Source organism: Scyliorhinus canicula, chromosome 26 (assembly GCF_902713615.1).
Source record: "Scyliorhinus canicula chromosome 26, sScyCan1.1, whole genome shotgun sequence".
Classification (NCBI taxonomy): domain Eukaryota; kingdom Metazoa; phylum Chordata; class Chondrichthyes; order Carcharhiniformes; family Scyliorhinidae; genus Scyliorhinus; species Scyliorhinus canicula.
In genome coordinates, this window is record NC_052171.1 from 13,089,504 (window position 1) to 13,108,195 (window position 18,692).

An 18,692-nucleotide genomic window follows, 5' to 3' on the forward strand; every position below is an offset into this window, starting at 1 on the left:
CCGTAGCAGCCCAACAGTAAAGAGGAGGCCATTGGAGAAATCTCTTACAAGTATGTATCTGCAGCATCCCTTTAGCAATGATGAGTTTATTCGGCAATTTCTTTCTCGTAGGTATCAATTGTAACCCTGCAGTAAAGAGGATGCCATTCGGCAAATCGATTCTGGATCAATCCGCTGCAAGATCATCCAACCGAGGCTCAATCCCTCACCCTACTTTACAAACCCCACTTAATCTGCATATTGTGGACACTAAGGAACACTTGTTTTAGCATGGCCAATCCACCTAACCTGCATACCTTTGGACTGTGGGAGAAAACGGGAGCAGCTGGAGGAAACTCACGCAGACACGGAGAGAACGTGCAAACTCGACCCAGAAAGTGACCCAAGCCAGGAATCGAACCCGGGTCCCTTGCACTGAAGCACTGTGTGCACATCCATCATTTCAAAATAATACTGAATATGTATCACAGTCGATAATACCGCCCACTCCCCACACAAAACCGCCTACCGTCAATGGACTATGGGGACACCCCTGGAAAGCGGGCAGCAAAATCAAAGAACCCTCCCACCGGGTTATTCTCTCTTCCAACCTCTTTCATCGGGCAGGAGATGCAAATTCTTAGAACACGGAGTAATAGAATCAAAAACCGCTTCTTCCCCGCTGTCACCAGACTCCTAAAGGACCCTCTTTGGACTGAACTGATATCTCACGCAATTTCGACTCCACATGGCTCTGGAACATGGCTGCCTGTGAAGTGGCAACCGTGTCCTGAGCCTCGGCCAGCACCGGCACATAATGCGCCAGGCCTTGGACATGCTGATCCATAGCCAAAACCCTTGGCACGCATGGTCGGCACCACATCCTGCTCCTCCACGTGGTTGGACTGTTCCACCTGCTCCTGCAGGTGCTGGGTGCTCGTCGACAACCCCTCATTTAGTACCTGGCTCTATGACTGCATCTCCACAATCGATGGGACCGTCCATTCCAGAAACCAAACCCGTCTGCCGCTCCTGGTGGTTATGGGCGGCCTTTCCCTGGAAGAGGGGGATGGTGAAACAGAAAATGGCAGTGTTAGATAGTCCAGGGGGTGGGAAGGTGGTGACCTCAGTTGCCAGGGCACCTGGCAGTAGCGACTGGTATGGGTGCCGGCATGTGGTGCAGGGTGGTGGTTCTGATGTCCTCCGAATAGGGGGGCTACCGGGTTACGAATGTGTGGGACTTGGTTAGAGTTACGGGCAGAGTGGTGCTTACTCACCCAGCCCGCGCTGAAGAGGTCGTGCAGATTTTTACGACTATGCATTCCGATCCGAATTGTGTTGCTCGTGGCCTCTGCCACCTGCGCTCAGGCACGGCGAACAATAGCGGTCGGCAGCCTCCTTTCGGAGCTGGGCATCTGTGGAATGGAGTACCACTCTCCTCACTGCCATCTTGTTGACTTGGATGGCGTGTGTGAAGAGTGAAATGTGTATATGCGGCTGCAGTTGTCAGCCCCCTGAGCGTCAAACACAAATCCGGCAGGCAGGTTTTGTGGACTTCCACGACAGCAAGACTAGCCCCGCACCTGCACTAATTCAGCGACTGCACCAGCATAATGTGGAAAACTGCGAAGAAAGGATACTTCAGTCCAGGGTTATTACCTGAAAGTGCTGGGGATATTGTTCGGAGAGGCTGGGGCGTGCGCCAAAAACTGGGAGGAGCACATCGCCAAGACCAGACAGAAACTGGGCTGAAGGGAGCAACGCTCCCACTCCATTGCGCGCAAAACCCTAGTCATCAGGTGTTAGGTACTCTTGGTGTTGCTGTATGTAGCGCACGTCTGGCCCATTACCCGACCCAATGCCGAAGCAGTCACTCGAGCCATCTTCAAATTCATCTGGAGAGCCAAGATGGAACGTGTCCAAAGAGACACCACGTACCAATCTCGGGATAAAGGAGGGTGAGACTTCTCCCTCATCTTGATGGCCACCTTTGTGCAGCTGCATCAAGCTGTGCGTGGACACCCGGTATGCAATCACCAAGTATTACTACATACTGAGGTTCTACCTCTCCGCGGTGTTAGGAAGGATGGCTCTGGCTTAGTTGCCGTGGAAATGAAGGCTGCAGAGGATGTTGGATTGTTCCCTGAGCAGACAGTCAGTCATCTGGCAGACGCCTCCTCGTAAGCAAACGTCAAATACAAAAACACCAATCTCAGACATATTAACGTGTGTGCCTGGGCAGGAAAGACTGAGCGGCTGGCAGTCCTTTAGCAACTTCCACTGCCGTTGGCAACCTCCAAGCAGGTCATTCTGGACGGTGACTTCAATTGCATCAACGATGCGGCTAGACGATCCGGCAGAGCCGACAGCAAACTAGACACTACGTCCAGACTCCTGATGGAAACGGTAAAAGACGCCAAGCTGCTCAACGTCTTCAGCAACCCTGAAGACGGAGCCCAGCGTGGATACACATGGTCACGGCCAGACGGGTCTGTCCGCTCCAGGATAGACTTCTTCTTTGTGTCCCTTGCTTTCGACGTTAAGCCGGTGTTCTTCTCTGACCACTCCTTATTCTGGTTGACTGCCACCCGATCCTTTGTCCCCTTCACGGTCAGGTCAGATTACCTGAAAGTGCTGGGGATATGGTTCGGAGCGGCTGGGGCGTGCACCAAAAACTGGGAGGAAGGCATTGCGAAAGCAAAACTCAAACTGGGCTGGCGGGAGCAACGCTCCCTCTCCATTGCGGGCAAAACACTGGTCATCAGGTGTGAGGTACTCTCGGTGTTACTGTACGTGGCGCAGGTCTGGCCCATCACTCGGACCAAACCGCAGCAGTCACACGGGCCATCTCAAATTCATTTGGAGTTCCAAGATGGACCGGGTCCGAAGAAACATAATGTACAAGCCTCTAGATAAAGGAAGGAGGAACGTACCAACGCCGCCCTCATCCTGATGGCCACCTTTGTGTGCAACTGCATCAAGCTGTGCGTAGACCCCGGTATGCAAACACCGTGTCACTACATACTGAGGTTCTACCTGTCCCCGTTGTTGCGAAGGATGGGCCTGGCCTCATTGCCGCGGAACGCTCCAAGCAGTTGGATCGTGCCGCAACACCTGTCCTTCGTGGAAATTGTTTTGAAGAAAAACACCTTTGACCACAAAGCAATGAAGCAGTGGTCAGCACGTAATGTCCTCGAGACCCTCAGGGAAAAGGAGACTGTGGAGGACGTTGGATGATTCCCTGTGCAGACTGTCAGAGCCATCTGGCAGAATGCCGCATCACCAGAACTTTCAAACAAGCACGAAGACCGAGCTTGGCTGGTGGTGAGAAGGGCCCTCCCTGTCGTATTGTTCATGTACACCCGAAGGCTCAGCTTCAATGCACGCTGCCCTCGGAGTTAATGTTGGGGAAACGAGACAGACACACACCTCCTTGTGGAATGTGCCTTTGCAAAGCAGGTCTGGAGTGAGATGCACGGGTATCTGGCAAGATTTATCCAGAGCAGCTCTGTAACACAGGGCTCTGTGTTCTACGGGCTGTTTCCAGGGACACACACCGAAATAAATATCAACTGCTGCTGGAAGGTCATCAACTCGGCGAAAGACGCTCTTTGGTCTGCCCGAAACTTGCTGATCTTCCAGTGCAAAGAACTGTCCTCGACCGAGTGTTGCAGACTGGTACATTCCAAGGTCCAGGACTCGTGCTAAGGGACGCACTCAAGCTTGGGGCAGCTGCCGCCAAGGCGCAATGGGGGTAGACCACTGTGTAAGGTCCTACCAGCAAATGTTCACCGAGGGGTTGGTAACAGTGTAAAACCCCTCGGCTCGGGTCTTCAATACCACAATGTATGAATGAAGCAAAACAATGTATATACTTAAGAAACAACTGTAACTTATTGTAGGATACGTGTGTAACCTTACCCCAATTGAATTGAAGAAAGGCAAATCAATGTAACTCGGATGGAAATGCACAGTCAAGACAATTTGAAATGTTCTGTAAAGTTTATGATACATTTTATGAATAAAGTATATTTTTTGAAAAAATCTGTTCTGATCAGTTTAATATCTGATATGTACCCTATCTAGGAAGGAAATATTAAATTCATTTTTGGGACTCGGAGATGGTCCAGGGTTTGCCCCTTCCGCTCCAAGCATCCACCTTGTCTTGCAGTGCTTCCAATAATGTTGGCCTCACATCGTTCCGGGGAGCAAAACGTGCAATATCAGATCATGGCGCATAAACAGCCTACTCCTTTTCATTCATGTCAAATTCTCTCACCCTGACCAATCTAAGGACTTTCAGGCTCCAAAGCACTGCTAGATTTTCCGCTGGCGGCAGCTCGCGTACTAAAGTTGCGAGCCAATGGTCTTGCAGCCTTGCGGCAAACCGGCTCCGTTTTCTGCTCATATGCCACACAGTTTTCCTGCTGGTTTTTACAGGCTACTCACCTTCACTCCATGATGCCGAATTGCGTTCTCATCACTTCCTTTTCCACAGCTCTTCATCCGGCACAACAGGGAATTGTGGCGTCAGCAAAATGGCTCTCAGATTTGGATGGATGCATGCCTTCTCGGCGTCTCTTTTCATCCTCCTGACGCAACGCCCAAAACACCAGGGTGGAGCTCGGGGAGCCTAGACATTGCCCCCTGTTGAATTTCGCCAGTACATGTTGTGTGCACAGATTGCATTTTGCTCGGCAAAGCTGGAGGTTTCTTCGATTCCCTGGGTTGGGTGCCACTGGGCCTTCACAGCGTCTTCCTTTCTTCTGGTGATTACTGGGGGAGGAGGGCAAGGCGATGACCCCCTGTTGGGGTTTGCTGTTACTGCACACAGAGTCTCCACCGTGTTCGGCCAAACTGCAGGTCTATTGACCAACCATCACCGGAGACTAAATGTTCCAAAGCACAGTCGAGCGCAGCAAAGTGCAGCTGAATGTCGGTTGGACGAGGAGGACCAGAGCCATAGGCGGCAAATATGGGCTATCGCTTCTCGGCCCTTTGGTTAAGATCAAGTATAGCGCACTTGATCGGGGGAAGCTATGGATTTAGATTTTGATGTCGATCGTGGATTGGAGAGACTGAGGACTTTGATGAAACGTTTGAGCTCGATTGCTATTGGTGGATCTTCATGCTGGTCTAAACTTTTGGTTTGGGCCTAACGGCGGTAGTCAAGAGCCAACGTCGGAGCTTTGGCCACTGCTGCATCCCGACCACCAGGCTGGGGAGTGCAAAACACTGTCCGAGTCACAGTGAGGAAGTCGGAAGGGAAGTCGCCTGTGGATCGAATCTTCTTTGCGAAGTGGGTACTGATCGACTCCTGTGGGTTTCAAGCAACAGATATCTACTGCTTGCAAGATTGCCCCAACAACGGTTATTTTGACGTCACGTTCAGGAACGTTGCTGATTGCATCAGGTTCTTGGACGCGTTTGAAGAAAAAGGCAACCAGAGCCCCCTGTCTATCCTGACTGCGGAGCCTCTGTTCACGCTACCGTCACAGTGAAACCGGGTTGTTACGCTGCACACGTACAACCCCCACGTCCCCGTGTCTGATGTGCTCACGTTCCTTGCCAGGTACGTCGACTTGAAAAGTGACAGCGTACAGCTGGGACAAGCGGGCACCAGGTCAAGGTAACATTGAGAACGAACGCCAATGGAACCATCTTGCATCCACCCTCCAGGTTCGCCATTGGAGGAAACCGAGGCTACCTCTACTCCCGGGGGGCAGCCACGAGTATGTCAAACCTGTGACAAAGCGGGGCACATGGCTGCCAACTGCAACGTCACCTTCTGCAAATACTGCAAGCAGGAGGGGCACGTGACAAAGGACAGTAAGGAAGACAGGCACTGCAACCTGTGTGTGGAGGCCGGCCATCTTTACAGGGCCTGCCCAAAACGAGGGGCAACCTATGCGAAAATCATCAGCGGTAGAGTCAAAAAGGCAACCACACAGGAGGTTCAGGCACCCTCCATCGACAAAGACACCCCGCCACAGAATTCCGAGATTCTACAGAAAGGCCCTCAACAGAATGTGGAGGCCCCAGTACAGCCTGACAAAACAACCCATCTGGCGAGGAACACGCGACAACCGAGGTTGGAACAAAGAGTGAAGAGCGCTGGGAAACGGCGGGCACAAAAGAAGGAAAGAGGAAAATTAAAAATGAAACAAAGAAACCCCTGACGGGGAATGGTAAAATGCGGCAACTCAAGAGCGCCGACAACTCCTGCGATGAAGGCGAGCAATCTAAGAATAGGCCTCAATTAAAGAGGCAATGCACCAACGTGGAAGGGGATGCACAGAACCCCGCAGACCACAGGCCGGAACAAAAACAAAACTCGACCAGAACACCAACCACTGGACGATGGGAACCGGCCGACAACCCCAACACCCGCTGACTGCCACGTCGGGCACAACGGCTACACCCCCACCCCCCCCCCCCCCACAATGCACATCCATCAGGTTCAAGGCCACACTGAGGACAATGGTAGCTTCCTAAACCCTGAAACTGTGAAACATTTTGAGAACACCACCGGCATGGTGGGGAACTTTGAACAGCTGGAACAACCAACTGAAATGGACTCTGAAATCTGAGACTGGTCAATCTACTCTTTTTAAAATGGGTTTTAAAATTGCATCTATTAATGTGCGAAGTATTAATGACACTTCGCGGTGTGTAACCACACTCGGCTACTTAGAAAATGAGGGAGCCGACCTACTGTTTCTGCAGGAGTGTGGAATTCACACCTCAGCAACAACAGGCTCTGGTCGAGCTGGTGGCCCCACGGGCCATCCATCTGGTCAGGAGGAAACGACTGTCGTTCCTCCGGCCTGGGTATTCTGCTACGGGGAGGCAATTTCACCATCTCCGACGTTAAGGAGGTGGTGGGTGGACGCCTCCTCGTAGAAGACGTCAAATACAAAAACACCTCTATCAGACTTATTAACGTGTATGCCCCGGCCGTAAAAACTGAGCGGCTGGCTGTCCTTCAGCAAATACCACTGCTGTTGGCCACCTCCAAGCCGGTCATCCTGGGCAGTGACTTCAACTGTATCATCGATGCGGCTGGACGATCCGGCAGAGCCGACAGCAAACTGGACGCTACGTCCAGACGCCTGATAGAAACGGTAAAAGACGCCAAGCCGCTCGACGTCTTCAGCAACCATGCAGACGGAGCTCAGCGTAGATGCACATGGTCACGGCCAGATGGGTCCGTCCGTTCCAGAATAGATTTATTTTTTGTGTCCCGTGCTTTCACGGTCAGGCCCACCGACGTCAAGCCGGTGTTCTTCTCTGACCACTGTCTCCTACTGGCTGACTGCCACCTGCAGGAAAACCGGGGGTTGGGCAGGGGGACATGGAAGCTGAATGGAAAGCTGTTGACACCAGAGAACCTCCAGGAACTCAAAAGGGATTACAAAGGTTGGAGAACCGTGAAACCCCTCTTTGAGTCTCCACATCTCTGGTGGGAAGCAATCAAGGGGAACATCAAAAGCTTCTTCATCCTCAAGGGCGTTTCAAAGGTGAGAGAGTGACGAGGGGTCACGACCAGGCTCCAGAAAAGCATGCAAATTTGCTCCAGCTGCAGTCGATGGGGGTTGATGTCAAGGAGGATCTCCAAGAGGTGAAGGGCCAGCAAGCCTCGCTCTACGCCTCGGAGGCCTAAAAGGTTATCTTCCGGTCCAGAATCCGCTCCGTGGAGCAGGATGAAAAGTGCTCACGCTTCTTCTTCCAGAAGGTACACAGGGAGACCTCTGTGATCAGCAGCCTGAAGTAAGAAGATGGCTCTGTAAAGACATCGCAGTCTGACATACTGAGGATCAGTCAATCCTTCTATGCCAGACTGTATGATCTGAAGCCAACAGACAGCACTGTTGCCCAGACCTTCCTGTCGTCTATCACGGAGGTCTTGGACGACAATGAGGGGGGAAACCTGGACAAACCATTATCTCTGGACGAGCTGACAAAGGCCGTCAAGTCCTTTGAGATGAGTAAAACACCCGGAAGCGACGGCTTACCGGCTGAGTTGTATTTGGCTCTGTGGGACTGGATGGGCCCTGACCTGCTGGAAGTGTACGTGAGTATGCTTCTGGATGGCAGCATGTCAGAATCCACGAGAAAAGGCATCATCACCCTCATCTACAAGCATACGGGGGAAAGGGAAAAAAATTCGAAATTGGCGACCCATTTCACTGTTAAATGTGGATTACAAAATCTTAGCCAAAGTCATCGCCAATCGGGTCAGGTGTGCTCTGGAGTCGGTGACTCACCCCGACCAGACCTGTGTTGTACCCGGCAGGAAGATCTGACAGCCTCGCGCTGCTCAGGGGTATGATCGCCTACGTGCAGGACAGGAGAGTGGACACCTGCCTCATCACCCTTGACCAAGAGATGGCCTTTGACAGAATATCGCACACCTACATGATGGATGTGCTCTCCAAAATGGGGTTTGGGGAGGGAATTCGCAATTGGATCAAACTGCTCTACACAAATATCTATAGCGCTGTCTTAATCAATGGGTGGGAATCAGAAAAGTTCCAGATCAAATATGGGGTCAGGCAGGGCTGCCCTCTCTCCTCGGCCCTGTTTGTCTGCTGCATAGAACCTTTTGCCGAGTCCACCAGGAAGGATCCGGACATGAGAGGGGTGACGATCCCAGGCAGCGGAGGCACGGAAGACAGGCCTCCCTGTACATGGTCGACGTCGCATTTTTCTGCGTTTGTACTCAGGCTCTTGGACACCTGCGACCAGTTTGAACTGGCGTCAGCAGCCAAGGTAAACCGCGGCAAGGCCGACGCCAAGTTCTTTGGCAACTGGGCCGACCGATCCTTTGTCCCCTTCACGGTCAGTTCAGATTACCTGAAAGTGCTGGGGATATGGTTTGGAGCGGCTGGGGCATGCACCAAAAACTGGGAGGAACGAATTGCTAAAGCAAAACAGAAATTGGACTGGTGGGAGCAACGCTCCCTCTCCATTGCGGGCAAAACCCTGGTCATCAGGTGTGAGGAACTCTCGGTGTTACTGTACGTGGCGCAGGTCTGGCCCATCACTCGGACCTATGCCACAGCAGTCACCCGGGCTATCTTCAAATTCATTTGGAGATCCAAGATAGACCGGGTCCGAAGAGACACAATGTACAAGCCTCTAGATAAAGGAGGGAGGACCGTACCCAACGCCGCCCTCATCCTGATGGCCACCTTTGTGTGCAACTGCATCAAGCTGTGTGTAGACCCCGGGTATGCAAACACCAGGTGTCACTACATACTGAGGTTCTACCTGTCCCCGGTGTTGCGAAGGATGGGCCTGGCCTCATTGCCGCGGAACACTCCAAGCAGTTGGACCGTGTCGAAACACCTGTTCTTCGTGGAAATTTTTTTGGAGGAAAAACACCTTTGACCACAAAGCAATGAAGCAGTGGTCAGCACGTAATGTCCTCGAGACCCTCAGAGAAAAGGAGACTGTGGAGGACGTTGGATGGTTCCATGAGCAGACTGTCAGAGCCATCTGGCAGAATGCCTCATCAGCAGAACTGTCAAACAAGCACCAAGACCTAGCTTGGCTGGTGGTGAGAAGGGCCCTCCCGGTCAGATTCTTCATGTACACCCTCGGAGTGGATGTGGGGGAAATGAGACTGTCACACACCTCCTTGTGGAATGTGCCTTTGCAAAGCAGGTCTGGAGTGAGATGCAGTGGTCTCTGTCAAGGTTCACCCCGAGCAGCTCTGTGACACAGGACTCTGTGCTCTACGGGCTGTTTCCAGGGACACACACCGAAACAAATATCAACTGCTGCTGGAAGGTCATCAACTCGGTGAAAGACGATCTTTGGTCTGCCCGAAACTTGCTGATCTTCCAGTGCAAAGAACTGTCCTCGACCGAGTGTTGTAGACTGGCACATTGCAAGGTCCAGGACTATGTGCTGAGGGACGCACTCAAGCTTGGGGCAGCTGCCGCCAAGGCACAATGGGGAAAGACAACAGTGTAAGGTCTTACCAACAAATGTACACCGAGGGGTTGGTAACAGTGTATAACCCCTCGGCCCGCGTCTTCAATACCAAAATGTATGAAGGAAGCAAAACAATGTAAATACTTAAGAAAGAACTGTAACTTATTGTAGGATACGTGTGTAACGTTATCCCAATTAAATTGAAGAAAGACAAATGAATGTAACTCGGATGGAAATGCACAGTCAAGACAATTTGAAATGTTCTGTAAAGTTTATGATAAATTTTATGAATAAAGTATATTTTTTTTTTAAAATGGTTTTGTGGCTTGCCCCTTCCGCTTCAAGCATCAACCTGGTCTTGCAGTGCTTCCAGGAATGGTGCCCTCACCCCGTTTTGAGGAGCAAAACGTGCAAAAGCAGATCATGGCGCATAATCAGCCTTCTCCTTTTCACTCATGTCAAGTTCTCTCATCCTGACCAATCTAAGGACTTTCAGGCTCAAAAGCACTGCTAGATATTCTGCTGGCGGCAACTCACGTACTAAAGTTGCGAGCCAATGGGCTTGCAGACTTGCAGCAAACCAGTTCCGTTTTCTGCTCATATGCCACACAGTTTTCCTGCTGGTTTTTACAGGCCACTCACCTTCACTCCAGGAAGCCGACTTGCGTTCTCCTCACTTCCTTTTCCACTGCTCTTCATCCGGCACAACAGGAAAGTGTGGTGTCCGACTGAATGGCTCTCAGATTTGGATGGATGTATGCCATCACGTCGTCTCTTTCCATCCCCCTGACGCCACGACCAAAACACCAGGGTGGAGCTCGCGGAGACTAGACATTGCCCCCTGTTCCATTTCGCCATTACATGCTGTGTGCACAGATTGCATTTTGCTCGGCAAAGCTGGAGGTTTCTTCGATTCCCTGCGTTGGGTGCCACTGGGCCATCACAGCGTCTTCCTTTCTTCTGGTGAGTACTGGGGCAGGCGGCTCAGACGACGACCACCTATTAGTATTTTCTGGTACTGCACGCACAGACTCCACCGTGCTCGGCCAAACTGCAGGTCTATTGACCAACCGTCAGCGTAGACTAAAAGTTCCAAAGCACAGTCGAGCGCAGCAAGGTGCAGCTGAATGTCGGTGGACGAGGAGTACCAGAGCCATAGGCGGCAAATATGGGCTATCGCTTCTCGGCCTTTTGGCTAAGATCAAGTGTAGCGCACTTGATCGGTGGAAGCAAAGGATTTCGATCTTGATGTCGATCGTGGATTGGAGTGACTGAAGACTGAAGAGACGTTTAAGCTCAGCTGCTATTGGTGGATCTTCATGCTGGCCTAAACCTTGGTTTGGGCCTAATGCCGGTACAGTCAAGAGCCAACGTCGGAGCTATGGCCACTGCTGCATCCCGACCACCAGGCTGGGGAGTGCGAAACACTGTCCGAGTCACAGTCAGGAAGTCGGAAGGGAAGTCGCCTTAGGATCGAATCTTTTTCGTGAAGCGGGTACTGATCGACTGCTGCGGGTTTCAACCAACAGATATCTTCGCCTTGCAAGATTTCCCCAACAAAGGTTACTTCGATGTCACCTTCAAGAATGTAGCTGATTGCATCAAGTTCTTGGATGCGTTTAAAGAAAAAGGCAACCAGAGCCCCCTGTCTATCCTGAATGCGGAGCCTCTGTTCACGCTACCATCGCAGGGAAACCGGGTTGTTACGCTGCACATGTACAACCCCTACGTCCCCGTGACTGATGTGCTTACGTTCCTCGCCAGGTACGTCGACTTGAAAAGTGACAGCATGCAACTAAAGGACACCTTCGGCATCTGGACATGCGAGCACCAGGTCAAGGTAACCCTGAGAAAGAATGCCAATGAAACCATCTTGCACCCACCCTCCAGCTTCGCCATTGGAGGAAACCGAGGCTACCTCTACTATGGGGGGCAGCCACGAGTATGTCACACCTGTGGCAAAGCGGGGCACATGGCCGCCAACTGCAACGTCACCTTCTGCAAAAACTGCAAGCAGGAGGGGCACATGACAAAGGACTGTAAGGAAGACAAGTACTGCAACCTGTGTGGGGAGGCCGGCCATCTTTACAGGGCCTGCCCAAAACGTGGGGCAACCTATGCGCAAATCATCAGCAGGGGAGTCAAAAAGGCAACCACACAGGAGGAGGTACAGGCACCCTCCATCGACAAAGACGCCACACCACAGAATGCCGAAACCCAACAGCAAGGCCCTCAACAGAATGTGGAGGCCCCAGCACAGCCTGACAACAAAACCCCACTCCCATCTGGCGAGGAACACGAAACAACCGAGGATGGAACAAAGAGTGAAGAGCGCTGGGAAACGGCAGGCACAAGGAAAGCAAAGAGGAAAATGAAAATTGAATCAAAGAAACCCCCGACGGGGAATGGTAAAAAGCGGCAACTCAACAGCGCCGACAACTCCTGCGATGAAGGCGAGCAATCAAAGAATAGGCCTCAATCAAAGAGGCAAAGCACCAATGTGGGAGAGGATACACAGAATCCCCAGACCACAGACAGGAACGAAAACAAAACTCAACCAGAGCACCAACCTCTGGACGATGGGAATCGGCCTACAACCCCAACACCCGCTGACTGCCACGCCGGGCACAACGGCTACACCCCCACCCCATCCACATCGCACATCCATCAGGACCAAGGCCACACTGAGGACAATGGCAGCTTCCTAAACCCTGATACGGTGAAGCATTTTGAGAACACCACCGGCATGACGGGGAACTTTGAACAGCTGGAACAACCAACTGAAATGGACTCTGAAATCTGAGACGGGTAAATCTACTCTTTTTAAAATGAGTTTTAAAATCGCATCAATCAATGTGCGAAGTATTAAAGATACTTCGCGGTGTGTAGCCACACTCGGCTACTTAGAAAATGTAAGAGCCGACCTACTGTTTCTGCAGGAGTGTGGGATTCCACACCTCAGCAACTACAGGCGCTGGTCGAGCTGGTGGTCCCACGGGCCATCCATCTGGTCAGGAGGAAACGACTGTCGTTCCTCCGGCCTGGGTATTCTGCTACGGGGAGGCAATTTCACCATCTCCGACGTTAAGGAGGTGGTGGGTGGACGCCTCCTAGTAGCAGACGTCAAATACAAAAACACCCCTATCAGACTTATTAACGTGTATGCCCCAGCCGTAAAAACTGAGCGACTGGCTGTCCTTCAGCAACTACCACTGCTGTTGGCCACCTCCATGCCGGTCATCCTGGGCGGTGACTTCAACTGCATTATCGATGCGGATGGACGATCCGGCAGAGCCGGCAGCAAACTAGACGCTACGTCCAGACTCCTGATGGAAACGGTAAAAGACGCCAAGCTGCTCGACGTCTTCAGCAACCCTGCAGACGGAGCGCAGCGTAGATACACATGGTCACGGCCAGATGGATCCGTCCGTTCCAGAATAGATTTCTTTTTTGTGTCCCGTGCTTTCACGGTCAGGCCCACCGATGTCAAGCCGGTGTTCTTCTCTGACCACTGCCTTCTACTGGCTGACTGCCACCTGCAGGAAAACCAGGGGGTGGGCAGGGGGACATGGAAGCTAAATGTAAAACTGTTGACCCCAGAGAACCTCCAGGAACTCAAAAGGGATTACAAAGGTTGGAGAACCGTGAAACCCCTCTTTGAGTCTCCACATCTCTGGTGGGAAGCAATCAAGGGGAACATCAAAAGGTTCTTCATTCTCAAGGGCATACAGAAGGTGAGAGAGAGACGAGGGGTCACAACCAGGCTCCAGAAAAGCATGCAAAACTTACTCCAGCTGCAGTCGATGAGGGTTGATGTCAAGGAGGATCTCCAAGAGGTGAAGAGCCAGCAGGCCTCTCTCTACACCTCGGAGGCCTCCAAGGTCATCTTCCGGTCCAGAGTCCGCTCTGTGGAGCAGGATGAAAAATGCTCACGCTTCTTCTTCCAGAAGGTGCACAGAGAGACCTCTGTGATCAGCAGCCTGAAGGAAGAAGATGGCTCTGTAAAGACATCGCAGTCTGACATACTGAGGATCAGTCAATCCTTCTATGCCAGACTGTATGATCTGAAGCCAACAGACAGCACTGTTACCCAGACCTTCCTGTCGTCTATCACGGAGGTCTTGGACGACAACGAGGGGGAAAACCTGGACAAACCACTAACTCTGGACGAACTGACAAAGGCCGTCAAGTCCTTTGAGACGAGTAAAACTCCCGGAAGCGACGGCTTACCGGCTGAGTTGTACTTGGCTCTGTGGGACTGGATGGGCCCAGACCTGCTGGAAGTGTACGAGAGTATGCTTCTGGATGGCAGCATGTCAGAATCCATGCGGAAAGGCATCATCACCCTCATCTACAAGCAGAAGGGGGAAAGGGAAGAAATTCGAAATTGGCGACCCATTTCACTGTTAAATGTGGATTACAAAATCTTAGCCAAAGTCATCGCCAATCGGGTCAAGTCTGCTCTGGAGTCGGTAATCCACCCTGACCAAACCTGTGCTGTACCTGGCAGGAAGATCTCTGACAGCCTCGCGCTGCTCAGGGATACAATCGCCTACGTGCAGGACAGGAGGGTGGACACCTGCCTCATCAGCCTTGACCAGGAGAAGGCTTTTGACAGAATATCGCACACCTACATGATGGATGTGCTCTCCAAAATGGGGTTTGGGGAGGAAATTCGCAATTGGATCAAACTGCTCTACACAAACATCTATAGCGCAGTCTCAATCAATGGGTGGGAATCAGAAAAGTTCCAGATCAAATCTGGAGTCAGGCAGGGCTGCCCTCTCTCCTCGGCCCTTTTTGTATGCTGCATAGAACCTTTTGCCGAGTCCATCAGGAAGGATCCGGACATGAGAGGGGTGACGATCCCTGGCAGCGGAGGCACGGAAGTCAAGGCCTCCCTGTACATGGACGACGTCGCCGTCTTCTGCTCGGATCCCGCGTCTGTAGGCAGGCTCTTGGACACCTGCGACCAGTTTGAACTGGCCTCAGGAGCCAAGGTAAACCGCGGCAAGAGCGAGGCCATGTTCTTTGGAAACTGGGCCGACCGATCCTTTGTCCCCTTCACGATCAGGTCAGATTACCTGAATGTGCTGGGGATATGGTTCGGAGCGGCTGGGGCATGCACCAAAAACTGGGAGGAACGAATCACCAAAGCAAAACAGAAACTGGGCTGGTGGGAGCAACGCTCCCTCTCCATTGCGGGCAAAACCCTGGTCATCAGGTGTGAGGTACTCTCGGTGTTACTGTACGTGGCGCAGGTCTGGCCCATCACTCGGACCTACGCCGCAGCAGTCACCCGGGCCATCTTCAAATTCATCTGGAGATCCAAGATGGACCGGGTCCGAAGAGACACAATGTACAAGCCTCTAGATAAAGGAGGGAGGAACGTACCCAACGCCGCCCTCATCCTGATGGCCACCTTTGTGTGCAACTGCATCAAGCTGTGCGTAGACCCCGGGTATACAAACACCAAGTGTCACTACATACTGAGGTACTACCTGTCCCCGGTGTTACGAAGGATGGGCCTGGCCTCATTGCCGCGGAACGCTCCAAGCAGTTGGACCGTGCCGTACCACCTATCCTTCGTGGAAAAATTTTTGAAGGAAAACACCTTTGACCACAAGGCAATGAAGCAGTGGTCAGCACGTAATGTCCTCGAGACCCTCAGAGAAAAGGAGACTGTGGAGGATGTTGGATGGTTCCCTGAGCCGACTGTCAGAGCCATCTGGCAGAATGCCTCATCACCAGAACTTTCAAACAAGCACCAAGACCTAGCTTGGCTGGTGGTGAGAAGGGCCCTCCCTGTCAGATTCTTCATGTACACCCGAAGGCTCAGCATCAATGCACGCTGCCCTCGGAGTGGTTGTGGGGGAAATGAAACAGCCACACACCTCCTTGTGGAATGTGCCTTTGCAAAACAGGTCTGGAGTGAGATGCAGTGGTATCTGTCAAGGTTCATCCCGAGCAGCTCTGTGACACAGGACTCTGTGCTCTATGGACTGTTTCCGGGGACCCACACCGAGACAGATATCAACTGCTGCTGGAAGGTTATCAATGCGGTGAAAGACGCTCTTTGGTCTGCCCGAAACTTGCTGATCTTCCAGTGCAAAGAACTGTCCTCGACCGAGTGTTGCAGACTGGCACATTCCAAGGTCCAGGACTACGTGCTGAGGGACGCACTCAAGCTTGGGGCAGCGGCCGCCAAGGCGCAATGGGGAAAGACCACAGTGTAAGGTCTTACCACCAAATGTACACCGAGGGGTTGGTAACAGTGTAAAACCCCTTGGTCCGGAGTTCTTTTTTTTTCCATTACCAGAATGTATGTATGAAAGAAACAAAGTAATGTAAATATTGAAAAAAGAACTGTAACTTATAGTAGGATACGTGTGCAACGTTATCCCAATGGAATCGACGACAAATGAATGTAACTGAGACGGAAATGTACAGTCAAGGTATTTTGAAATGTTCTGTAAAGATTAAGATAAATTTTATGAATAAAGTATATTTTTTGAAAAAAAAAAAAAAAAAAATCTGTTCTTATCAGTTTAATATCTGATATGTCCCCAATATCGGGACGAAATATTAAATTGATTTTTGGGACTCGGGGATGGTCCAGGGGCTTGCTCCTTCCGCTCCAAACATCAATCTGGTCTTGCAGTGCTTCCAGGAATGGTGCCCTCACCCCGTTTTGGGGAGCAAAACGTGCAAAAGTAGATCATGGCGCATAAATAGCCTCCTCCTTTTCACTCTGTCAAGTTCTCTCATCCTGACCAATCTAAGGACTTTCAGGCTCCAAAGCACTGCTAGGTTTTCTGCTGGCAGCAACTCGCGTACTAAAGTTGCGAGCCAAAGGGCTTGCAGACTTGCGGCACACAGGCTCCGTTTTCTGCTCATATGCCACACAGTTTTCCTGCTTTTTACAGGCCACTCACCATCACTCCAGGATGACGACTTGCGTTCTCCTCACTTCATTTTCCACAGCTCTTCATTCGGCAATACAGGAAAGTGTAGAGTCAGACTGAATGGCTCTCAGGTTTGGATGGATGTATGCCTTCACGGCGTCTCATTTCATCCTCCTGACGCCACGGCCAAAACACCAGGGTGGAGTTAGGGGAGTCTAGACATTGCCCCCATTTCGCCATTACATGCTGTGTGCACAGATTGCATTTTGATCGGCAAAGCTGGAGGTTTCTTCGATTCCCTGGGTTGGGTGCCACTGGGCCATCACAGCGTCTTCCTTTCTTCTGGTGTGTATTGGGGCAGGCGGGTCAGACGACGTCCACCTATTAGGATTTTCTGGTACTGCACGCACAGACTCCACCGTGCTCGGCCAAACTGCAGGTCTATTGACCAACCGTCACCGTAGAGTAAAAGTTCCAAAGCACAGTCGAGCGCAGCAAGGTGCAGCTGAATGTCGGTGGACGAGGAGGACCAGAGCCATAGGCGGCATATATGGGCTATCGCTTCTCGGCCTTTTGGCTCAGATCAAGTGTAGTATCTGTTCTTATCAGTTTAATATCTGATATGTCCCCAATCTAGGGACGAAATATTAAATTGATTTTTGGGACTCGGAGATGGTCAAGGGGCTTGCTCCTTCCGCTCCAAGCATCAACCTGGTCTTGCAGTGCTTCCAGGAATGGTGCCCTCAACCCGTTTTCGGGAGCAAAATGTGCAAAAGCAGATCATGGCGCATAAATAGCCTTTTCCTTTTCACGCTGTCAAGTTCTCTCATCCTGACCAATCTAAGGACTTTCAGGCTCCAAAGCACTGCTAGATTTTCTGCTGGCAGCAACTCGTGTACTAAAGTTGCGAGCCAATGGGCTTGCAGACTTGAAGCACACAGGCTCCGTTTTCTGCTCATATGCCACACAGTTTTCCTGCTGGTTTTTACAGGCCACTCACCATCACTCTAGGATGCCGACTTGCGTTCTCCTCACTTCATTTTCCACAGCTCTTCATTCGGCAATACAGGAAAGTGTAGCGTCAGACTGAATGGCTCTCAGGTTGGGATGGATGTATGCCTTCACGGCGTCTCTTTTCATCCTCCTGACGCCACGGCCAAAACACCAGGGTGGAGTTCGTGGAGCGTAGACGTTGCCCCCTGTTCCATTTCGCCATTACATGCTGTGTGCACAGATTGCATTTTTCACGGCAAAGCTGGAGGTTTCTTCGATTCCCTGGGTTGGGTGCCACTGGGCCATCACAGCGTCTTCCTTTCTTCTGGTGTGTACTGGGGCAGGCGGGTCAGACGACAACCACCTATTAGGATTTTCTGGTACTGCACGCTCAGACTCCACCGTGCTTGGCCAAACTGCAGGTCTATTGACCAACCGTCACCGTAGTGTAAAAGTTCCAAAGCACAGTCGAGCGCAGCAAGGTGCAGCTGAATGTCGGTGGACGAGGAGGACCAGAGCCATAGGCGGCAAAAATGGGCTATCGCTTCTCGGCCTTTTGGTTAAGATCAAGCGTAGCGCACTTGATCGGGGGAGGCAAAGGATTTCGATCTTGATGTCGATCGTGGATTGGAGAGACTGAAGACTGAAGAGACGTTTAAGCTCGGCTGCTATTGGTGGATCTTCATGCTGGCCTAAACCTTGGTTTGGGCCTAACGCCGGTACAGTCAAGAGCCAACGTTGCAGCTATGACCACTGCTGCATCCCGACCACCAGGCTGGGGAGTGCGAAACACTGTCCGAGTCACAGTCAGGAAGTCGGAAGGGAAGTCGCCTGTGGATCGAAACTTCTTCGTGAAGCGTGTACTGATCGACT

The 18,692-nt window shown here is 51.7% G+C and overlaps 2 non-coding genes and 1 pseudogene across 2 annotated transcripts; all 3 read left to right on the forward strand.

Annotated features, from left to right (window-relative positions):
- The first annotated feature begins 4,007 nt into the window (after positions 1–4,007).
- Positions 4,008–4,175, forward strand: LOC119957608 (annotated as a pseudogene).
- A 12,250-nt stretch (positions 4,176–16,425) lies between these two features.
- On the forward strand, positions 16,426–16,607 carry LOC119957597. Its single transcript, XR_005458841.1, has one exon. It is a non-coding gene; the product is annotated as a U2 spliceosomal RNA (small nuclear RNA).
- Positions 16,608–17,383: 776 nt separating this feature from the next.
- Positions 17,384–17,574, forward strand: LOC119957648. The gene has a single exon (XR_005458876.1). It is a non-coding gene; the product is annotated as a U2 spliceosomal RNA (small nuclear RNA).
- Positions 17,575–18,692: the final 1,118 nt, after the last annotated feature.